Genomic DNA, 24,340 nt, shown 5'->3' with positions numbered 1-24,340 from the left:
CTGCGGTGACGTTTGCGTGTGCCGGCTCTGGGCTCTGGGGCGAGTTCGTGGGTGGTGCGTCTTGCGTGTCGTGTGTAGCGTCTTGTACTAGGGAGGACGTGCTAGGTTTGGGATTTTCGTTTGTTGTTACTGCTGGCGTTGACGCTTCTGCGGGAGACCCGTCCGTCACGATCGTTTCTCCCGCAGATGCGTTGCTTGCGCCTGGAGTGGCCGTCTCTGCAGCTTCGTCCGCCGTATCTGTGGTCGGGTGTGTATCAAATAGTAGGGGGAGAGGCTCTGATGTTCCGGGTTTGCGCTTGGGTGACTTCGCGCGCTTTCTTTTCTCCCTGACGAGCAGTTTGGCTGTCGTCTTTGGGAGAATTTTCCTGTCTGCTTTCCTGCCTATTTCCCTGATGAATTTGGTCTCCTGTTTTATCTGTTCCCTTTTTTGCTCCATTCTCCTCATTTCCCTACGTTTTTCTGTTCGCACGACCGCCTGCATCAGTTTTCTCTCGTCTTCTGGGTCGAGGTGTGGAAGCACATTTTGTATTAGTGGGTTGCGTAGTATGGTGCCCAGTCCCCTGTGGTCCCTCCTTTCCACTGTGAAGCTCGTCCCTGCTCTCCTGACATCGATTTCCACCGAGTCCTCCATGTCTATACGCGGTGTGGGGGCGGCAAAGTCAAGGGCTGCCAAGTGATTGCTGAGTGCGGCCTTTGTTGTCACCGTTACACGTTTCCGGCCAACACTCAGCCCTAATGCCTGACGTGCGCGGGTATACTGACCGGCGAGCAGTTCCTTGCGGATCTGGTCGTCTTCCAGGCCCTGACACGCAATTGCCCTAACTCTCGGGGGGGGCAGGGAGATTCCCTGCGGCAGCTGTGGCGCTCGATCCGGCCGGAAAACCGGCCCGCGGCAACAAGAAGACGCGCCTCGCGTCGCGGCAGTAGTAACTGCTACGACTCCCAAGGCGCTGCTCCAACTCGCTGGGCACAACGACGATTTGCTCAACGGGTCCCGCTGGCGCTAAAAAGCTCAGGGTGCCGCCTTGTGCAACTCTAATTTAACCCGCTGGCCCTACAAGGCCCGTTTGCGTCCTAATAAGAACACAACCGGGACACTTCTCACTCGGGGCTTACACTAGGAATTTCACCAAGTGCTCCCGCAGTGTTCCTCGCAAGCGAGGTTCCTAAGGCTTCACAGTCAGCGCGGTCGGTGGAACTAGCGTAGCATAACACGCGTGCGTTCGCACCGGCTGCTGCTCAGCGTATGCCGGCGCCGGTCGTTTCGCATATTTTGACATGCTCGGACTTTGAGCAGTCTTGTGGTGGAGGTTTGTTGTCCTTTGACATTTGCTCCAAACAAGTATGTTCTTCGTTTTTGCATTTGTCATGCACCTTACTTTTTGATTTTGGCCTAACTTTTAATGCGAATTTTAATAAACCACTGTTGTCTGTTGGTGTTTGATTATTAATCGTTTTTTAGTGTAGGATGCATTTTGGCCTCCTGTATTTGAGATTATCGGTGGGATAATTCCCGAGGTTATTTATCAGGTCGTTTTCAGAGTGACTCGCGGTTTGGTAGAATGCTACCGCGAGTTCTCTGAATCTTTCATTTAGTGCTTTCACTTCCGTTGCTTCATGGGTGTCTGCAGTGGGGAAGCGCGTCCTGACGTGAATTGCCCGTCTGAGTGCTCTATTTTGTACTCTCTGCAGCCTCAGCAGGTGAGATTTGGCTGCATAGCCCCAGACTGGGCAGGCATACTCAATGATAGGGCGGACAAGCGTGCAGTACAGCCTTACTCCTGTGGTTGCCGCCAAGCTGCTTTCAATGTTGAGGAGGGGGTAAATGTTGTTGAGTCTGGCGCTGGCCTTCCTCCTAATGTCTTCGATGTGTGTGCGCCAAGTCAGTCTTTTGTCAAGGGTGACACCCAGGTATTTGGCCGTGGCCCTCCATGGGATGTCACGTCTGTGCAGTCTTAGTGGTCTGTTGTCACGTAGGCGGTGGGCAGGGTTTCGTTTGCCTTTTCTTTGGGTGAGCATCAATGCTTGTGTTTTCTCCCCGTTTATTGTTATTCGCCATTTCCTGGCCCAGGCTTCTGTCTGATGTAGTATGTTTTGGAGTCTCGCTGTAACCACCCTCCTATTTGTACTGACGGCGAAGAATGCCGTGTCGTCGGCGTATTGGGCTGTATGGGTCTGTGGGGCAGACGGTGTGTCGGCCGTGTATAGGTTATACAGTACTGGGCCTAGCACCGAGCCCTGTGGTACTCCGGCCCTGACGGTGCGTTTCGAGGACCTCGCAGTGTCCACTTTGACACAAAATGTGCGGTTGGCTAGGTAGCTCTTCAGGAGCTTAACGACATGGCCAGGGAAACCTAATGTGTACAATTTGTACAGTAGTCCAGTGTGCCACACACTGTCGAACGCCTTGGCTACGTCTAGCAGTACTAGACCACAGTAGCCTTTCCGGTTAAAGGCTTCTGTGGCGGCTTCGACCACTCGCATGAGTTGTTGGGGTGCTGAGTGTTGGTTGCGAAATCCGAACTGGAATTTGGGGAGCATGTTCTCTCTTTTTATGTGCCTGTCAATGTGCACTAAGAGGAGGCGCTCATACAGCTTACTCAGCGTTGGGAGTAAGCTTATGGGGCGATGGTGCTGGGGAAAGATGGGGTCTTTTCCAGGCTTAGCGATCGCGACCACTTCCGCGTGTTTCCACTGTTTCGGGAATTTTTGTGATCGCGTGATTTCATTGAACGTTTCTGTCAGTTTTTCTATCGCTAGCTGGGGCAGGTGCTTAAGCAGTTCATTGGTGAGGAGATCGTGACCTGGGGCTTTCTTGTTGGGCAGTGATTTGATGGCTACCGCTACCTCCTCCGTTGAGAAGGTAGGTGGAACTTCATCGACGTCATCGTCTGCTGCCAGAAATGCGGTTAGTTGTCTGCGGACCATTCTTTCATGTTCGTGGTCCTGCGCCTCTGCTGGTGTGAATTGCTTCTCGAAGACGTCGGCGAGTGCGTTGGCTTTGTCTTGAGCGCTGAACACTAGTCCTCTCTCGCCGTGCAGAGGCGGCATCCTTGCGCGTCTTTTGGTGAACTGCTTAGTTGCTTGCCAAAGGCTGTTGTCCTGCACTTTGAGAGATGTAAGGCGGTTTGACCATTGCTGGTTTCTGTGCTCAGTGAGCGCGACCTTAAGTTCTCTCTGTAATCTATTGAGCAGCCTCCTGGTGTCCGGGTTTCGCGTAAGTTTCCATTCCTTCGCGGTCCTGTTTTTGTGCCTAATCTGGGCAAGCAGCTGGGGTGGCAGTCGCTGTGTGGGGGGTGGAAGGGTTGGGGGTTCTGGTGTTGCGCCCTGAGCTGCTTGGAGGACCGTGTCGGTGAAACTACTCAGCGTTTGTTCGGTGTCCTCTGTCGGGAGCGGGGTGTTGGTGAATTCTTCCATTACATGTGTTTGAAATTTTTCCCAATCGATGCGTTTGTACGAGGTTGGGCGCTGGATTGGCGGTAGCCAGCCGCCCACGTCAATCTCGAATGTAACAGGATTGTGATCAGACGACATTCTATTTAGTGAAATCGCCGTCACGAATCCTGCGAGACCTTTGGTGATTGCTACGTCGATTACGTCCGGGTTATTCCCATTTCTGGGAAAGTGTGTGGGCTCCTCTGGGGCCCATACGTGCATGTGGTGGATGCGCGCGATGCTTTTTAATTGTCGGCCAGCTTGGTTCGTCCTCCTGGAGTTCCAGTCAGAGTGCTTGGAGTTAAGATCTCCTCCAAGTATCAGCTTGCCTCCAATTTGTCCTAATTTGACGATGTCGTCTTTAACTAACCTGTGGGTGTTGGGTTGTCGATATGCTGACACCACAGTTACCGGACCTGTGGATGTCTGTACCTCTAGTGCTACTGTTTCCAACTGTGTCATTTCTGGCGTATGAATCTGGTGGTGCGGAATCCCCCTTTTTATGTATATTGCTACCCCGCCCCCTGCAGTTGGTCGGTCTCGTCTGTAGCAGAGGTAGTTTGGTGCAGAAACTCTGATTCCCGGTTTCAGGTTGGTCTCCTGCACCATGCATATGTCTATTTCTTCTTCCGCCAGGAATTGTCTGAATTCTAGACCCTGGGGGAAGAGGCTCATGGCATTAAACGTGCATAGTTTAAAACCCTGAATTGCTGGCCTAGCCATGATGAGGTGTTGTGACACTTGTTGTCGCAGTGGGCTGCGAGGGCCTAACTGTCGATGAAATTTCGGCGGATAATTTATCGAAGTTTTTTGTCATGGTCTGCATCAGCTTGTCCATGAGCTTGATTACTTCCGTCAGGGCTTGGGAGAAGTGGTGTATTGGTGTGTCTTGTGAGTTGCTTGTTTGTGTTGTTGTTGCTGGCTTTGTTGTTTCTACTTTGGGGGTCTGTGCGGGGGATACTGCTCTTGCATAGGATCTTGTAGCGTCCTGTGTTCGTGTGCTTGTGCCGGGTGTTTGCGTGTTTGTGTTGTCGTCTTTCTCTTTGTTTCGTGTTTTTGTTTTGGTGTCTTCTGTTTGCGTGTTTTGAGTGGTGTTGGATGGTTTTTTGGTGTTGTTACGTGTTTGTGCTTGTTTTACGTTTTTTGTGTTTGTGATCTGCCCAGTTTGTCGGGCCTTGGCTCTTTTGTGTGCTGGACAGCCTTGGTAGCTGGCCGTGTGGGCGCCGCTGCAGTTAGCGCATTTTGGCTTGTCCTGGGGTGGCATTTTGCACTCCCTGGACGCGTGGCCTCCAGCGCATCGCACGCAGCGTGGCGGCATGTCGCAGTAATAATTTACGTGGCCGATCACTTGACAGTTAAAGCACTGTGGTGCTCTAGCTCTTTGTTTCAGTGGTTCGGTCGTTATTTCAAGGCCCATTAGTCGGGTTTCCTGGAACAACTTCCGATGCTGTGGTGTGTCGATTAACGTTGCACAATACAGTGGGTCTCTGTTGTTCGAGCCCTGTTTGCGCACCGACCTTACGTCGTATCCTTTCGCCGTTATGGCGTCCTTGATGTCGGCGGGGTCGGTGCGTGTGGGGAAGCCTCTTAAGACGACTTTCAAAGTCTTTTGTGCGCCTGTGGGGTACGTGTAGTGCGGTATATGGTGTTGTTTTAATGTGTTTTTTGTTGTGTTGTAGTCGTCTATCGTTTTCAGTGTGATTTTGATCTTATCACCGCCGGCAGATTTTGCGTGGAAGCGTTCGTCGCCTATGGCGGCAGTGATAAGATCGTACATTTTTTTGTATGTGTCTGGATACGTGGCGACTATGGGTGGTAGTCTTTCATGTTTGGGATGTTGCGTGTTTTGTTGTGTCTTTGGTGGTGGTGGGGCTGGGGGTGTTTGCGCGTCTTCATCGAGCGCGTCGTATTTGTTGCTTGTGGCGCAGGCAGTGCCGGCCGCGGCTGGTGGCGGCTTGACCTTGGCCGTGCGCCGCGCCAGCTCGAAGGTACCGTTAGCTTCCGGCTCCTCGGCTGTGGCGGGCGCGTGCTCGGCTGCTGCGGTGACGTTTGCGTGTGCCGGCTCTGGGCTCTGGGGCGAGTTCGTGGGTGGTGCGTCTTGCGTGTCGTGTGTAGCGTCTTGTACTAGGGAGGACGTGCTAGGTTTGGGATTTTCGTTTGTTGTTACTGCTGGCGTTGACGCTTTTGCGGGAGACCCGTCCGTCACGATCGTTTCTCCCGCAGATGCGTTGCTTGCGCCTGGAGTGGCCGTCTCTGCAGCTTCGTCCGCCGTATCTGTGGTCGGGTGTGTATCAAATAGTAGGGGGAGAGGCTCTGATGTTCCGGGTTTGCGCTTGGGTGACTTCGCGCGCTTTCTTTTCTCCCTGACGAGCAGTTTGGCTGTCGTCTTTGGGAGAATTTTCCTGTCTGCTTTCCTGCCTATTTCCCTGATGAATTTGGTCTCCTGTTTTATCTGTTCCCTTTTTTGCTCCATTCTCCTCATTTCCCTACGTTTTTCTGTTCGCACGACCGCCTGCATCAGTTTTCTCTCGTCTTCTGGGTCGAGGTGTGGAAGCACATTTTGTATTAGTGGGTTGCGTAGTATGGTGCCCAGTCCCCTGTGGTCCCTCCTTTCCACTGTGAAGCTCGTCCCTGCTCTCCTGACATCGATTTCCACCGAGTCCTCCATGTCTATACGCGGTGTGGGGGCGGCAAAGTCAAGGGCTGCCAAGTGATTGCTGAGTGCGGCCTTTGTTGTCACCGTTACACGTTTCCGGCCAACACTCAGCCCTAATGCCTGACGTGCGCGGGTATACTGACCGGCGAGCAGTTCCTTGCGGATCTGGTCGTCTTCCAGGCCCTGACACGCAATTGCCCTAACTCTCGGGGGGGCAGGGAGATTCCCTGCGGCAGCTGTGGCGCTCGATCCGGCCGGAAAACCGGCCCGCGGCAACAAGAAGACGCGCCTCGCGTCGCGGCAGTAGTAACTGCTACGACTCCCAAGGCGCTGCTCCAACTCGCTGGGCACAACGACGATTTGCTCAACGGGTCCCGCTGGCGCTAAAAAGCTCAGGGTGCCGCCTTGTGCAACTCTAATTTAACCCGCTGGCCCTACAAGGCCCGTTTGCGTCCTAATAAGAACACAACCGGGACACTTCTCACTCGGGGCTTACACGAGGAATTTCACCAAGTGCTCCCGCAGTGTTCCTCGCAAGCGAGGTTCCTAAGGCTTCACAGTCAGCGCGGTCGGTGGAACTAGCGTAGCATAACACGCGTGCGTTCGCACCGGCTGCTGCTCAGCGTATGCCGGCGCCGGCGGGGTGGGGGTCCTTTATGGGCTCGGGTGCGGCGGCCGGTTGCGCGCGCGCCCCATTGGTCGGCGGCCGCAGCAGGGCGAGCTGGTAAAGGTGCGGCGGCGGCGTGCGGCGGGTGCCACTGTGTGGGGAGACGCTGACTGGAGCGGAGCGCCTGACTGACTGACTGACTGCGCGTGCCTGCCTGCCTGTTTGTTCGTGATGCCGCCCAAGACTAGCGGGAAAGCCGCCAAGAAGGCTGGCAAGGCGCAGAAGAACATTTCGAAGGGCGACAAGAAGAAGAAGCGCAAGAGGAAGGAGAGCTATGCCATCTACATCTACAAGGTGCTGAAGCAGGTGCACCCTGACACGGGCATCTCTTCGAAGGCGATGAGCATCATGAACAGCTTCGTGAACGACATTTTCGAGCGCATTGCGGCCGAGGCTTCTCGCCTGGCGCACTACAACAAGCGCTCGACCATCACGTCCCGCGAGATCCAGACCGCTGTGCGGCTCTTGCTGCCTGGCGAGCTGGCCAAGCACGCGGTGAGCGAGGGCACGAAGGCGGTGACCAAGTACACGAGCTCCAAGTAAGGAGGTGGCTCTTGGAAATAGGAGGCTCGTCCGCGGCGCGGCGAAGAAAAGAAAAAACGGCCCTTTTCAGGGCCACCAAAATGCCTTTGCGGGAAGGGCGGAATTGTTGTTGTTGTGAGCGGGTGGACGGCGGCACAGCTGTAGCTGTAGCTTGTGGTGCGGCGCCGGCGCCTTTGGTTTTGGTGTGACGTTGGGATACGCACTTTAGCCACAGCCGGGTCGTGGGCGTGGGTGTTTCGAGACGTGTTGGTGTTAGGGGGGCGGATCGCTGGAGTTGGCTTGTTTGATATTTTTTTTTTTGTCCCCTTTGTATGGTATGGCCGGAGGTGTGGAACGGAAAGCAAACCGCGATTGTCGGATGTCACACCGTTGGTGGCGAGGGTGAGAAACACGTTGCCGCCTACAGCTGCTTCTACGCCGAGCGGGTGGGTTAAGTTAGTTGGTTGGTTGGGCGACGTAAAAGTGGAGCGTGGAGGTGTGTGTGAACGTGAGGAGACACGCATTGCATTGTATTTGTACGCGCGAGGTGAGTTAGGAGACCACGCGCCACGACGTACGGTGCCCTCTTTCGACCTGACGTCTGACGTCTGGTTTTTGTTTGTGGAGGCGGTGTCGTCATTCTGGATGTACGTGTATTTTCCGCTCAGTTGAGTGAGGTGACGCGAGACGACGGCGTCGGTGGTGTTTTTGTTTTGTTGTTGGCGCCCCGGGGATGAAGAGGGGCACCCGACGGTAACGAGAGGTTGCACTTTGTGATCGGTCGAATGTCCGGGGAGCGAGGAATAGGGTGGGGGGTTGAAAAGAAACGCCAGTGTAGGGCAACGGGACGGTGAACGTTCCCGTGGTGTCGGAGGTGTGCAGTGGGGGGGGGAGGAAAAAAAAAAAAAAAAAAAAAAAAAGCGCGTAACGGCGCGGCTGCCGTGGTGGAAACGTTCTCTCCAACTTTGGTGGTGTCCCCTGTGTGTTTTGTTGTTCTCTATATCGTGTGTCCCCTCGCACAAGACGCTCTCTGGGCGGGTTTGATTCATTCATTTTTGCATAGTCACGTAGCGTAGAATGGAATGCGCAAGAGTTGAGTGAGACTGGCGACGGTATATGGTCTGAGCAGCGTCAGCTGCACTGCACTCCCCGGAAAAGAATCTTGGATGCCGTGCTAACTGAAATTTGGTGGACGGGGTTCTCAAGGCTGTTTTCCTATTTTGTTGTTTGTTTGTCTCTAGTTAAGATGGTGAAATGACGTCGAAGAAGCAGTATTGCAAATACTGTTATGGAAATGCCCTAGTTTGATGAAAGGAAATGTGTGTTGAATACAGGATGGTAAAGACCAAGTGCGTTGAAAGAAACGTTGTGAAGGAACGAACGTTCCCTGAATTGGTTTCTTTTTGTTCCCGAGTTGTGTACAATGGACGACGGTTGTGCCATATCGCAGCATTGCATCATCCCCAGGTTTTATTTCAATTGAGCGATAAAAAAAGGAAAAAGAGAAGAACAAGAACACTATCGAAATGGTCTATGGTGTGTGACCCACAATTGTTGTCTTTAAATCACTTACCCAACCATGTCGTAAAAATATTTTTTTTTTACAGTGGCTGCCGAATGACCTAGATGTAACAGAGAGAGAGAAACACATGGCGTGTCAGATGTTTGTTTTCTTTTCCCCCCCGTCAAGTGGCAAATGCGAACACCGTCAGCTGTAATTGACGATCGACACTAGTATGGCGCGAAAAGGGGGTGCGACCTGTGCAGTTGTGGGTGAAACTTTGGGTGATGGGCTGTCATGCGGCATCGCGTGCGTTCATTACCCCTCGGCGGCGGCGGCGGCGCCGCAGCTCCGTCCAGCTCGCGCTCTCGGAAACAACCGTCTCCGTCACTGCAATTTTCAAAGGGAAACCTGTGTGGCCGGTGGGGGTGTGTCAACCGTTGGCCTCAAGCTCCGCCGACAAAAAGTGTTGAGTGTATCCAGTGTGAGAGAGGTTGACGCTTTTCGTGGGGTGTGTGTGTGTGTGTGTGTGTGTGTGTGGCAATGTTTTGAAAAGTTTGCAACGTACGTTAAGAAGTGTTGACGCTGAAACTTGCGGGCTGTGTGGCCCTGGTGGTTGGCTGGCTGGAGACGCGGGCGTGTCCAGTCGGTCGGTTGTTGTGGCTGAAAGGTACGTATACGGTTCCGCCGTCCCGTCGGAACTGCGTCTGTCTGGAAGGTATGACGTGACGTGCAGTTTTTATTAGGTCAGCCCTTGTTGTGTATTGTTCCATTTGTTGCTCACTCGTCACCCGTATTTGGTGTGGCGATGTATGTGGACGTACTGCTGGATCAGTGTCAGGGTTTCCGTGGGAGGTGTTGGTTGGGTTGGATTTGCCTGACACGGCTGAGTCCGCAATTGGCCTGCCGTTCGTTGATGCGATATGTGGGTTCTGAGGAAGAATGTGTACGAGATAGTTGCCCCTGCCCTGCCCTGCCCTGCCCTTTCTTTCGCGTTCGTGTGTGCCCCCCTTGTTGTGTAGTGTGGGTTGAACATGGTTCTTTACCGAGTGGGGGGGAATGGGATGGACGGATCCGTTGCTGTTGCTGTCACCGTCAAGACAACGCACGCACGCACGCACGCACCCCTGTCCTACGAGAAGGTGTGTCAACCGGGGTTTCGGTAGTCGTGTGTGTAGGGGACGGGGAGAAGCAAAGTGGAGAGTGCGGCACGGGCAGAGAGTGGAATTGGGGCGCGTTGATGTTGGGAAACATCCCCCAAGGGTTGCGGGATGATGTGGCGGTGAGAGCGGGGGGCGGGGGAGAAAAGAAAAGCGAAAAAGAACTAAGGAAGAGGAGGAGGAGGCGTGCGTGTGCGCAGTGGCGGGGCCCCAAAGACCTGTCGTGTGGTGTCGGCCGAACGCGTGTGCGGGGCAGCGTCGGCACGGAGAAGCGAGGAGGAGAGAGAGAGAGAGAGAGAGCTGGTCTGATGGGTATTTTTTACCCCCTGTACTCGAAGGACCGGATCTGTCCTTGATCCCTGCCTTCTGTCTGATTATGTTGGGTAACAAAATGATGGGATGATAGGGTCTCTTGGGTGTGTGTAGATGTTTGTTGTTTGAGTGAGTGTTATGGTGTTTGTATTTTATTTTTGTTTATCATGGTATGTTGTAGTTTGTGGTGTTTTGTCGTGATGGGAAATGTCGTTCTTGGGTCGGGTGGATTTTGTCCCAGATTTCTGATGAGTGGGTGGTTCGAATCCGTGGTTTGGTGGAAAAAAAAAAAAAAACTTTATGGATTTTTCTTTGGATGATTTCCGGGATTTTGATTGAGTATGTTATGGTTTGTGTATATGTCTCGGTTTGTCTGGTACCGGCCGGCATCAGCAGTAATTCTGAAGTATTTGTTCTGCACCCTTTTTTACTCTTGTTATGTTTGGTGTCTGCGGCCATTGACCAGATTTTCAGAGCCGTAAGTGATGGCTGGTTCCTATGACGGTTTTGAAGATTTTCTTTTTGGCGCGCATATTTATTCTGTTTCCTTTGATGATTGGGTACAGTCTGAATATTGCTGCTGCAGCCTTGTTACAAACGTGTGTAACATGGTCTCTAAATGTCAACCTCTTGTCCAGCTTGATGCCTAGATACTTTATTGTGCCTGACCATGGAAGATTGTTATTTCTGAGGCGTATATGCAGGTTAGGAGGTATTCTTTTTGAATGTGAATCGTATTGTATTGCTTGGGTTTTCTCCGCGTTTATTGTTTTTTGTTTCCATTGGTTAGCCCATTTCTGGATGGATTGTAGGTGTTGCTCTATTTTTGTGACTCTATATTGCAGGTTAGAACTGCTGCGGTAGACTGCAGTGTCGTCTGCAAATAGTGACAAGTGTCGTCCCAGCTGTTTGTTTGTGTATATTGAGTAGAGAATGGGCCCCAGCACTGAGCCTTGCGGGACTCCAGCCTCTATGGATCTAGTGTTACTTGCCGCTCCTGGTACATGGACATAGAATGCTCTGTTGCGGAGAAAAGAAGCAATAATGTGGATGGGGCAGTTGTACTGGTGGAGCTTGTAGATAAGGCGTTATCCGAATGCTTTTCCAATGTCAAGCAGGACTGCTCCAGTACTGTGTCTAATGTTTCTGGCCTGACATATGTGCTCGACTAGTCTGGTCACCTGGTGGGTGGTGCTGTGTTCTTCGCGGAATCGGAATTGTTGTGGGATGATTATGTTGTTATCCTTTAAGAATTGAATTTCTTCAGTTCAGTTTGAATGAGCTTTCCGAGGACCTTTCCAAGGAAGTTGGCCTATAGTTTTGCGGAAATAATAAGTCCTTGTTTGGCTTTGGTAATGTGATGACTCGGGCCTGTTTCCAAGTAGTTTAGTCTGAAGCAAGCATTATATATTGATGTTAGATAGATAATTGATAGTTGCTGGAGGTAGGTGATGTAGTAGTTGCGGTTTGATGGAATCTGGGCCTGATGCCTTCTTAGGATGTGTGTATGTTTGTGATGTGATAAGATATGGGGTTTCTGCGTTTATTGGATTGTGAAAGATGTTCTGATCGGGGCACTTAGGATGCGGTTTTACCCTTCTGAGTACCATTTCCTGGTGGTCATCAGTTTCGTCATCTACCGCTTCTGGTGCTTGGAATTGCCTTTCTAGTGAATCCGCCAGTGCTTCAGCTCGGTCTGTGGGGTCGTTCCTTCCCCATGTAGATGTAGATGTTTCGTGTCTAGTTTACGAGTTTTAAGAAATTTCCAGAATTTTTCCTGGTCCCTTCCTGCTTCTCGTAACGTTTCCTCCCACGCCTCGCTACGGTGGTTTTCGGAGCTCTCTTTTTGATCCTCCCGGCCAATTGCTCTGATTTTCGTCGGTCGGCTGGGTCCCTGTAGTTTTGCCATCTCTTTCTGGCGCGCGCGGGCTGCGGTTGGCGCCTTTGGTGGCAACGGCCGGGGCAAGCAGCGGTGTGTGGTGTGGTGCGGGGCGGGCAGGGGCAGGGGCAGGGGCAGTGGCAGTGGTGGTTGACGGATGGCCTGGGGGCCGAAAAACGGGCCGGACGGCGGACGGCGGACGGATGTTGAGAGAGGCGGCGCGCACGCGTCTCGCGCGGACACAGGCGCCACAGCGTTGATGATTGGAAGGAGGTGCGGTGCGGGGATGGGCCCAGGAAAAAAGACGGTCGTGGCCCCTGTCTTGGGTGCGTGTCGACGTCAGCACCGTCGGTGTGGTGTGGTGTGGTGTGGGCAGGGAGGGGGGAAAAGCGGGCTGCGGGCTGCGGAGGGAATGGTGGTGGGGAGTAGGCACACATGTGGGCGGGCGCAAAATCGGCCGGTGCCCGTAAACCGCGGCGGGATATTGGGTGGAAAAGAGGGAAATTGTAGAAAGGAAAACAAGCGGAGGGGGCGAATGTGGTGGGGGGGACGGGCGGGGGCGAGGCGACAGCTTGCTTTTTCTTTTTCATTTTATTTTATTTTGTTGTAGTGTTTTTGTTTTTTTGTTTTTTTTTTTTTTGCGTGTGTGTGGCCTTGGAGAGGCTGGTCTTGTCTGGCTTACGCTTTGGGTGCGTGTGTTGGTACTTTTTCGTTTTTTCTTGTTCTGCAGAGCAGGGGCGGGGCGGTGGGAACGGCTGGCTGGCTGTGCCCAGAGGAGGAGGAGACGCTGGCGGCGGGCCCGGCTCCTGGGGCTGCTGTTGCATGCGCTGTGCAAAGAAAGGAAGAGTGGGTTTGTTTGGCTGGTGAAGTGCATTATTTAAGTGTGGGCTTGCCGGCCTGGCTCCGATGCGCAGGTAGATAGATGCCGGCGGCGACCGCAGGCAGGCGCGTTGTGTGTACAGAGGGACGAGCCATGTGTTTTGCAAGCAGGACGTGGCGTGCCGAGTGGAGAGGAGGCGGCGGCTCGGCTCGGTTCGGCCCGGTCCGGCGGTGCCGCGCTGTTGTCGCGGACGTGAGCGCCCCCTGGCGGGCGGGTGGTTGGCGGCGGCGTGGTGGACGCGTGTGGCAGTTGTGTGCACGGGTTGCTTGGGCGAGTGAGCAGTGGCTGGCGGTGTTGGCGCGTCGTCGGGGAGGTACGTGTTGCGGCCGCGTCTGCTGCGCGCTGCGTCGTTGTGTCGACTGTGTGTGGGCGTGGGCACGTGTGCTCTGCCGAGGGCGTCGTAAAAAAGTGGGTCGCGGTGTGCGTGCGTAGCCCGTGATGATGTATTGTGCGTCGCGTCGTTGTGTGCGAAACGGATGCCGAGAGGTGTGTGGTGAGTGCGAAGCGCGAATGTGCGGCGTTTGGCGGTTTCGGTGTGTTTTCTGTTTTTGCGGCGTGAGAGTGGGGCTGGCTGGCTGGCTGGCTGTTGTTGGTTGCCTTGTGTGTGTAGGTTGATGGCGCGACGCGGAGGGGACGCCGTTTGCTGCGTGCCTTGCCTCGCGTGTGTTGGCGCGCCGTGCATGTGTTTGGGTCGTGGGGGCGGTGTTTTTGTTTGTATTTGGATTTTCATTTTTTGGCGTGTTGTGTCGTGTATGGCAAGGGCGAGAGGAGTAGTGCGGTAGTGGTAGTGCAGTAGTGTCGTTGCGGCACGGGCGTCTGGTGGGGCTGTGCGTCGTGGCGGGGAAGGTGTGTAGGTTGCGGCGATGCGGCGAGCCCAGCCCGTCGTTTGACGGTGTGCCGGGTGAGTTGCGCTGCGAATCGAGTGTGGCGGGAAGGGAGCTGCGTGGCGCCTGCGTCCGTTGGCAGCAGGGGCTGTGCTTTTGAGAGTTTGTTTGATTTCGGGACGACGACGACGACGACGACGACGACGACGACGACGACGACGACTGGTTGGTTGGTTGGTTGGTTGGTGGGTGGGGTGGCGTGCACGTTTGTCGTACTGGGCGAGTCGATTGCCTGCCGGCTGGCGAAAGGTGCGCCGCCGCCCGTCTCTCGCGCTCTGTGTTGTTTTTTTTTCTGTGTGTGTCGGCTGCGTTTTTGTTTGCGGTGCGCGCGAAAACGGTGGTGCCGAAAGTGTGCCGGCGTGGCGTTGCGACCGCGACCGCGACCGCGACCGCGACGAGCCGCGGGCGCGCCATTTGGCTGGTGTTGCGTGAAGAGCGGCTGTGTACGGGTAGTGGCTGTAGCCGTACGTGTACGTGCATCCGGCCCGGCCGCCAGCCCAGCCCAGCCCAGCCCAGCCCAGCCGAGTCGGGTGAGCGGAGGCCGACACGTGGTGGTGCTGTGCTCTCTCGGCTCGGGGGGGTTTGTGTGTGTGTGTGTGTGTGTGTGTGTGTGTGTGTGTGTGTGTGTGTGTGTGTGTGTGTGTGTGTGTGTGCGTGCGTGCGTGTGTGTCTCGTTCGCTCTCCGGAATCTGCTCGTTCTGCTGATCCCCGCCTGTCGGCGTCGTTTATTTTTACTTATTTATTTTTTTACCTGTTGTTTGTTTTTCGACGTCGTCTTGCAGTTTTGTCCTTTGCGGCGTGCCGACGACCCGCCGCGCGACCTTATGAAACCCCAAAGCGTAGCGTGGCGTGGCGTGGCGTGGCGTGGCAGCTAAGGGGGTGCGGCCGCCTCGACGCCTTAACCTCCTAAACTTCTTTAAGCCGTTAACGCAGCCACCTAAACTAACGTAACCTAACCTAAGCCCTTAGGCCAACCCCCAAGTCGCCTTAACCTAACGTACGTGACCGCAACCTTAGCTTAACGCCTACGTTAAGACGTGACGTCACGTCAACGCTTAACCTAACCCTGACGCCTTCTTAGCCTAACCTGACGTAACCTAAGGTAAGGTAACCGTTGAAAGAAAGAAACCACCTTTGTTTTGACGTTGAGGCGTGTAAGGTCGGCTGTGAGGGCAGATTCGGTGTGTCTGTAGTTGGGGCTGGCTGGTAATTTATTTTGTTTGTTTGTTTATCGTTGTTTTGTTTTTTGTTTTGTTTTGTTTTCGCCTGTGGCGGGGGGGTTGGCGCTCCGTCGGCCGGTGCCATGTTGCGCAGGCGGCGATCGTGAAAAAGTAAAAAGAAAAAAAAAAGAAAAAAGAAAAAGAAAAATGTGTTGGAAGGGCTGTGGGTGTTGGCGGGCGAGGCGAGAGGAGGAGGACGGCCCGCGGCCGTGGCCCGACGGCTGCGGGCCGATCGGGAAAACGGCGGAAGGCGATGGGGCGGCGGAGGTGCGTTTGTGCACGGCCGTCATCGCCGCACGACTCGGCTCGTGTGGCTGTGGCGCCGGCCGCGGTGGCCGGGCTGCCGCGGCGACGGTGTGGGAGTTTTGACGAAGGTTTGGCCATTGTGGCGGGTCGTCGGCTGGGGCTGTGGGGGCGGCATTTGGGCGGGGGCGGCGATTCTCGGCGGGCCGACCCAGGCTGTGGCGCGCGGTGGCTGCAGTTTGGCCGTGGTTTGCGGCGCCGCCGCGGCGACTGGTTGGCGACCGTGGTGTCGGTGTGTGTAGCCCCATCCTCGGTGGTTTGAATGGCGCGGGTGGTTGCGGCGCAGGTTGGGGGCTGCTCCGCGCAGGCTGTCGGACGTTGGGCGGTAGCAAGCGCTCCTACCCACTTCTTCTTAACTTATCTTCAGTTGAGGGTAATGTAGGTTTTACCGGTAGGCATTTCCTACTTCATCTTTGTGTTTTTACGGGAGAGGAACATCGGGTTTGGATGTGTGTCATCTTTATTAGTGGTGTGTATCTGTCATCTAGTGTGGGATTTGTTTGTCATCATGTAGTTCTGCTGCGGCTTTCATCTTTGCAGCAGAGCTACAGGGCGTTTATATGTGGCCCTGTCATCATCAGGGGCTCCAAGGTTTCTGATCAGTGGGTTTCCTGCCTCTTCCTTGCTGTCGTAGAATCTTCTTGTAACTTCCTTAATGCGTTGTAGGACTTCAGGTTCAGGCGTGAGTTCTCGCAGGAATCTCGTCGGGAACTGCGAGTTTACGTGTAGAATTCTTCTGAGGGCCTTGTTTTGTAAGGCTTGCAGTCTAGATAGATGTTTGGTGGCAGCATTTCCCCACACGGTGCAGGCATATTCCATGATGGGGCGAATAAACATACGGTATATGAGCAGCCCATGGTCGCTGGAGAGAGTTGAGTTCTCGTTGAGGAGGGGGTAGAGAGCCCCCAGGCGCTGGTCAACTTTTCTTCGGACGGCGGTGATGTGCTGTTGCCAGGTAAGTTTTGCATCCATTATGACTCCTAGGTATGTGGCCATAGGTTGCCAGTCCATCTCCACTCCAAACAGCTGAAGCGCAGGTATCTGTGTGGGTCTCTTCCGTGTGAAGATGATTGCTTGACTCTTCTGTGCATTAAATTTCAGTCTCCATTTTCGGGACCAGTTCTCGATGTTTCGGCAGGCGTCGCGTAGTCGATGATGCATGATTATGGCCCATCTGCTCCGGGTGTAGACCGCTGTGTCGTCCGCGTATAGAGCTACTTCTACACGCGGTGTCCGAGGTAGGTCCGCTGTGTACAAAGAGTACAGGGTTGGTCCAAGCACTGACCCCTGCGGGACTCCAGCAGCGACAGGTCGTAGCGTCGAGGTGGCGTCGTTGATTCTGACTCGGAAGGATCGTCCTTGAAGGTAGGAAGCGAGCAGGACTACATAAGGTTTGGGAAACTGTAGGTGTTGAAGTTTCCACAGTAGTCCTGTGTGCCAAACACTATCAAAGGCACGAGAGACGTCCAAAAAGATGGCCCCACAGAATTCTCGCTGGTTGAAAGCTTGAGTGATTTCTTCTACAACTCTCAGCAGTTGATGTGTGGTTGAATGTTGGCATCTGAATCCAAATTGCTCATCAGGCAGCATGTGATGGCGATCTATGAGAGTCTTGATACGCTTCAGCAGAAGCCTCTCAAAAACCTTGCTGAGATGAGAGAGTAGGCTGATCGGTCGGTAACTTCGAGGGTCCTTTCTGGATTTGCCTGGTTTGGGAACCGGCACAACTATGGCTTGTTTCCAGGCAGTTGGATAATTCTTCAGACGCAGGATGATGTTGAACAGAGCAGCAATGTAGATGTATGCGTTTGGTGGTAGTTCTTTCAGCATCTTCCCGTTGATGTTATCAAGACCTGGCGCTTTCTGGTTGTTTAGTCCACGTATGCAGACGTCGACTTCTTCTGGAGTAATCGGTGGTATGTCCTCTTCTTCCACTCTGTCAGGTGCTTGTAGGTATTCTTCAATTTCATGTTCAATCCGATGTACATGATTCCCATCCACCGGGTCGTCCACTGGTGTGAAGTTGTTTTCAAAAACGTCTGCAATGGCATTCGCTTTGTCGGCAGGAGTGTAGACGATACCATTGGGCGTTTCAAGTGGTGGTATCGTTGCCTTCCGCTTCGTGAAGAATCTGACAGTGTCCCAGGCTTCCGGATCGGGTGTAAACTCCTGCAGTTTGTCTGCCCATTGCCTGTTCCTGAAGTTTATGATGGCAGCCTTGATGCTTCTTCTCAGTAAGTTGATTCGTCGTTTCAGGGCCTGGTCCCTTGTCAGTCGCCAGTCCTTACAGAGCCTGTTCCTCTCACGTATCAGGTCAAGTATTTCCTGCGGAAGCCCTGGTCTTGTTGTCTGCTGTCTTCTAGTCATCGGTGTCGAGGTGGTAATGGCCGTTTGCAGGACGTCGTCAAGTGTCGCTAGCTCAGCCTCGATGTCTTCAGCGTCCGGATGAAGTGGTAATTCTTGATTGATAACTTCTTTATACCGATCCCAGTTCGTCCTTCTGAAATTCCATTTGGGTGGCTGATGAGTCGCTTGTGCAGCCAGGCGAAAAATGACCGGCAGATGATTTGAGTTTAGTGCGTGCCGCACCTCTGCTGTCAGGAATTGATTGAGCCCCTTCGTTATGGCTATGTCAATTACGTCTGGATTGCCATGAGACGGGTAGCAGGTAGGTTCATCCGGGCCGCACGCAAAGGCATTTGCCTGTTCCAGTACTTGCAGGAGGCGCCGTCCGCTGTAGGTAGTGGTCCGCGAATTCCAGGCTGCATGCTTCGCATTCATATCGCCAGCAATGAAGAGCTTTCCTCGCATTTGTAGGAGCGCTGTCGCATCCTCTACATTTAAAACTGGTTTCGGTGGTCGATATACTGCAACGAAAGTCACCATTCCCACTGATGTGTCCACTGCTATTGCTGTGGCTTCAATTGATCCCATGTCTGGTACCGGCACAGGGTAGTGTTTAATGGATCGTTTGATGTAAATTGCTGTGCCACCGCCCGCTGTAAGTCGATCCGTTCTGTAGCAGCTGTAGTTCGCAATATTTGCTCGGAGTCTCGGCTTCAGATGTGTCTCAGAAATAAGGCAGATGTCGATGTTTTCGTCGATCAGGAACTGTCGTACGTCGAGTAGGTCATGATATATGCTGTTGGCATTGTAAGTAGCCACGCAAAGATCTTCAATTCTGCGAACTCGAGCCATTATGCGCTGAGTGTTGGGTTGCCAGTTGGTCGAAGCACGTTTCTAATTGTGGCTTCAACTGTTGCTGCCAGGGTCGCTGGTAGAGCTTGAATAGCCCGACTCATCTCTGTGACAGCTGTCATCATGCCAGTCATGAGCTGTACTATGTCAGCGTACGATGGTGTTGTCGGCTGCTGTGATGGTTGTGATGTTTGCTGCTGCGACGGTTGTGGTGTGGTTGTTGCCTCAGGTCTTCGCCCACGTAGTGGTGGGAAGGTAGACGGATCGGGGTTGTAGTCGTCCTCATGTCGCGCCCTTGTGGAATTTTCTTGCTGCGCCCATGCTGCAGGTCGAGACTGTTGTTGCTGCAGATGTGCGATGCGTCGCTCCATCAGCGGTGGTTGTCCAGTTTGTTGTCCTTCTGCGTAGCGCTGGCTGGCAGGGGTGCTTCTGACGACAGTGTTTCTTCTAATGCGGTTCCTTTCCCTGGATGTGAGCGGTGGCAGTCCTCTCATCCGTCGACTGGCATCTTTATGTTTTGGGCAAGTCTTGTAATTTGCGGGGTGATTGCCCCCACAAAGCCCACATTTCGCTGGTTGTTCCTTAGGAACCGGGCACTGCCGGCTGTCATGGGGTCCGCCGCATTTGACACACACCCAAGCCATCGTGCAGTGTCTGGCAACGTGATTAAATCCTTGACAGCGGAAGCACTGCGTGATTCCGCGTTGTTTGCGTAATATTTCTGCTGTGACTTCCAGGGCAAAGAGCCTGTGGATCTGTAGAATCTTCCTGCTGTCCAGGGAGTCAGGAAGGATGACAACTCTCAGTCCGGACTTCTGGTTGGTGCCAGGCATTCGGTGGAAGTCTACAACGTGCACCGTGTAGCCCATCCGTTGCAGTTCTTCCTTTACATCTTCATTTGTGAGGGAAGCGACTACTCCTCGCAGTACCACTTTCAGCATGGGTGCCCGTACAGTTGGGAAGGTATACATGGGTATACCTCTGGCTCCAACAAGGTCCATCACGCGTACATAGTCTTCATTGGAGGAGACAGTAAGCTTCAATTTGTCTCCTCCCGCTTGTTTAGCAGAAAACGGTTGCTTCAAGTTTTCTTTGAGCCAGTCGTACAATTCCTTATATGTGTCTGGATATTGCATTACTATAGGTGGCATTCTCTCCGCCGGTTGTGAAGGCCTTTGCTGTTGTGACGCCTCGCTTTCGTCCGCAGCCGAAGTTTCTTCCTCGATAGCGTTGTATCTATTTCGTGTTTCAAGCCCTTGCCCTTGCGGTGGTTGCGATGCTTGTATCTTAGCTTGCCGTTTTCTTGGCGGGTTTCGAAATCCGTCGTCCAACTGAGTTTGGTGTTGTGATGTGCGGCCGTCTTCGCTTCGTTTGCGGCTTAAAGAGCTGCCGCCATTTGCATCGGTACTGCTCCCAGTTGCATTGTCGAGTTGCATAGCTTCATAAGCCGACTGTGATATCATACCGCCGTCCGTGTTCGCCGTGTTCGGAGTACTGGGTACATTTTCCAACTCCATGCTTTCTTCAGGTGGCTGAGATGCCGTCTGTGCGTTCTGCAGTTGAGGTGCAGTCGGCGCGGGTGCAAACAGTTCCGGATATGCTTGCCTAGCTCTGGCCGTTCTCGATTGCCGGGTCGTCATAGTCTCATTTCCCTGCCTCCATTGCCGGTTCGTCATCAGTGGGGGGTCAGATGAGGCCGCCGACGAAGCATGCTCCGCCGGACGGCGATCTGCCACACCCTTCGCGGAGTTATCGCCCGTTATCATCGCAGCGCAAGCGTCATACGTCTGCTCACAACGGAATACTAACTCGAACTGGGTAGCAAGCGCGGGAGGCGCCTACCACTATCTTAAGGCTATTTACAGCTATTTTAAGCAGGATTTACTCGGTGAGCATTGCCTGCGGCTTCTTGGGGTTAGAGTGTAGGGTCTGTTCTTCTTTATTTTTTGTGTCTAATGTGTTTGTGGGACGGGGGTGTGAGCTTATTTGCATTGTTGCGGTGCGCATTTTTATCTTCTGGAGCTATTTTGTCTTAAGAGCCTTTGTAAGGCTGAGGGGGAAAAAGTTTAGTCTTCTTTTTTCGTCATCGTTCCAGTAGTACTATTGGCCGTCTGTACTAGTCTCTTGGGTTCTGCGGTTCTGACAATGCTCTGATGAGAGGGTTTTCTGCGTCTCGAGTTTTTTCGTAGAAGCGTCGGGCGATGTCCTGATGGCGGTTGAGTACCTCTTGTTCTGCGGCGGCTTCTTGTAAAAAGTGATGCGGAAATTGGGAGTGCACATGAAATATGCGTCGGAGGATCTTGTTTTGTAGTGATTGAAGTCTCATTATGTGGGTGCGTGCTGCGCAACCCCACACTTCACATGCATAATCCATAATGGGCCGAACATACATTCGGAATATTAGCAGCCCATTCTCAACAGATAAGTCCGAATCTTCATTGATTAATGGGTAAAGAGCCCCAATGCGCTGGTTGATTTTCGTTCTTACTTCTTCAACGTGTTGTTTCCATGTAAGTTTCTTGTCCAATATGACGCCGAGGTATTTTGCGGACGTGTCCCATGGCAGCTGGGTGTCGTAGAGGCGGAGATTACGGACTGGCATGGTTTTCTTCTTTGTAAAGATGACCGCTTGCGTCTTAGATGGATTGAAGCTAATGCGCCATTTTGCAGCCCATTGTTCAAGTGCGTTTAGTGCGCTTTGAAGTCGGGGTACAAGCACTTCTCTCCAGCGACTTCGAGTAAAAATCATCGTGTCGTCGGCGTAAATGGCTCTCTCGACGCGCGGCTGCGACGGTAGGTCGGTCGTGAATAGCGAGTACAGGATCGGCCCAAGGACCGATCCTTGCGGTACTCCTGCTTGAATTCGTCGTGGCGTGGACAAGGCGTCGTCAATGCGGACAGCAAAGGTACGATCTTCCAGATAAGAGGCTAGTAGCTTGATGTATTGTAGCGGAAAGTGCATGTGATGAAGCTTGTAGATGAGTCCTTTATGCCAAACTGTGTCAAATGCTTTTGTAACATCGAGGAGAACTGCGCCACAAAATTCTTTTTTGTTGAAGGCTTCAGTGATGTAGTGGACGACTCGGAGAATTTGTTGGGTTGTACTGTGACCGGAGCGGAATCCAAATTGTTCTTGCGGTAGTGCTTCATGTCTGGAGATGATATTCTGTAGTCTGGTGAGGAAGAGGCGTTCGAATAATTTACTGATGTGCGGCAGTAGGCTGATTGGTCGGTAATTCTGTGGATGATGACGATCTTTGCCAGGTTTAGGAACTGCAACAACTATTGAGTGTTTCCATTGCGATGGATAGGTGGCTGTGCGGATGATCCAGTTAAATATTGCTGCAAGTCGTACCATTGCTGTCCACGGTAGTTGTTTCAAGACGCGACCTTGTATCTCGTCCACGCCAGGAGCCTTATTAGGTGGTAACATTCTTATTCCAGCTTGTACCTCCCGTGCGCTGATCGGTGGTATTTGATGTTCCTCGTCGTCGTCTTCTGCGTCGGCTTCTGCGTCGTCTTCTGCGTTGGCGTCGTCGTTCATTCGTAGGATTGCGTCGGCTTCCGTCTCGATATATGCGATGCGGTGAGGGTCGACACGGTCGTTGAGCGGCTGAAAATTCGCTTCGAAGATGTCGGCAAGCGTATTGGCTTTGTCTTCCGGGCGATAGACAGTGCGGTCGTGATGTTCTAGCGGCGGAATGTTCGTTCTGCGGTTGGTGAAAAAGCGAATCATGTGCCAATTCATTGGATCAGGCGTAAATGCTCTGAGTTTTGCTGCCCATTGCTGATTACGGTGAGTGATGATTGCGGCTTTTATCTCTCTTCTGAGCTGATTGATTTGTTGTTTGATGCGCGGATCACGCGTGAGGCGCCATTCGCGACATAATCTGTTGCGTCTTCGTATGGAGGCGAGTATATCTGGTGGTAGTCCGGGTGTCGGAAGATGCTGCGGTTTTGGTGGCGGCGTAGAGAAAGTTAGAGCTTCTTGGATGGAGTCAGTGAGCGCAGTAAGTGATGCCTCTGTGATGTCATCGTCGTCCTGTTGTGCGTCTATGGAATGTGCTACATGTTCGCGGAAGGTGTTCCAATTAGTGCGACGGAGATTAAGACGGTCGGGATAATGTTCTGGAGAGATGTGGAGATGAAAGATGACAGGCAGATGATCTGAATTTAATGCGTGAATAACGTCTGCAGTCATGAAATGTGGTATTCTTTTGGTGATTGCAATGTCTATGACGTCCGGGCGGCCGCGCGACGAATAGCATGTCGGCTCTTCAGGGCCACAAACGTAAGCATTTGTCTCTTCCGTGGCCTGCAATAGAAGCCGGCCACTCATATTAGTTACGTTAGAATTCCATGCGGCGTGTTTAGAATTAAGATCACCCGCTATAAAAAGTTTTCCGCGCATTCGTAGTAACAATCTTGCGTCGTCAATGTCAAGGAGTCGGCTTGGGCTGCGGTACACGGCGATGAACGTGATTGGTCCGCTCTGCGTTTCTACAATGACGGCAGTTGTTTCAATGAGTTTTGTCATTGGCGGAGGTGCTTCATGATGGATAATTGAGCGTCGAATGAAAATGGCGGTACCGCCCCCATGCGTCTGTCTGTCTGTTCTGTAACACCGATAATTTGGAATGTTCGATCTAATACCTGGCTTTAAAAATGTCTCATTAACCATACAAATATCAATGTTGTGGTCTATAATAAATTGTTGCAATTCCGGTATGTCATGCGTCAGATTATTGGCGTTATATGTCATTATACGTAATTCGTCAATTCGTGGTACTCTAGTCATGATGTTGCACGGAAAAGTCTCTTGCTGTCGTCATTGTGCTGCGAATCGTCGTCTCAATGGTGGTGGCGATGGTTTGCGGGAGCTGCGCTATTGTTCTACTCACCTCCGCGAGCGTGGACGCGATTTGAGTGAGCAGAGCGTAAAGATCTTGCTGTTCCTGTCTTGGTGGCGGCATCGGTCGCTGCGTCGATGTCGGTTGCTGTCGTGTTTGCGGCGGTGTCTGGTGCTGTGATGTTGCTGCTGATGTTGGTGTTGTCTGTGGTAGCCCTTGTTTGAGAGCTTCCGCTGCCGTCAAGTCGGCGCGCAGCCGATTGGCGCGATGCTGCATCGGCGTCGGCCAGGAGGTTTGATCTGCAATCGGCGCTGGTTGAGGTGGCGGCTGGCGTTGTCGGCGTGGTTGCGGTCGTAGTGGTGGAAGGCCACGGAATCGGCGGCTTGCTTCTTTGTGCTTTGGACAGGTTCTGTAATTAGCGGGATGTGCACCTCCGCAAAGCCCGCATGTTGGTGTTTCTTCTTTGGGTCGCGTGCATTCCCGACTATCGTGGTTGCCACCACATTTCACACACACCGGCGGCATGGTGCAGTAGCGGGCAACATGATTGAATCCCTGGCATCGAAAACATTGAATGTGTCCACGGGATCGTCGGAGCCTCTCAACTTTAATAGAGAGGTTGTAGAATCGGGTGAGCTGAAAGATATGGCGGTGTTCCGGTGTGTCCAATAAGATAACTGTGCGATGTCCTGTCGGTTGGTTAGTTCCTGGCATGCGGTGGTGTTCGATCACAGTAGCGACGAACCCGAGTTCTTCCAGCTCTTCTTTCACTTCTGCATGTGTCATGGAGGTTGGAATGCCTTTGATAAGAGTCTTGATAGTTGGTGGTCTGACTGCCGGTGTGGTGAACATGGGAATACCCTCTTCGCCCAG

This window comes from Schistocerca gregaria, unplaced genomic scaffold, assembly GCF_023897955.1.
Source record: "Schistocerca gregaria isolate iqSchGreg1 unplaced genomic scaffold, iqSchGreg1.2 ptg000775l, whole genome shotgun sequence".
Classification (NCBI taxonomy): Eukaryota; Metazoa; Arthropoda; class Insecta; order Orthoptera; family Acrididae; genus Schistocerca; species Schistocerca gregaria.
The sequence above is the reverse complement of the archived record's forward strand: the minus strand, read 5'-3'. Positions refer to the sequence as shown.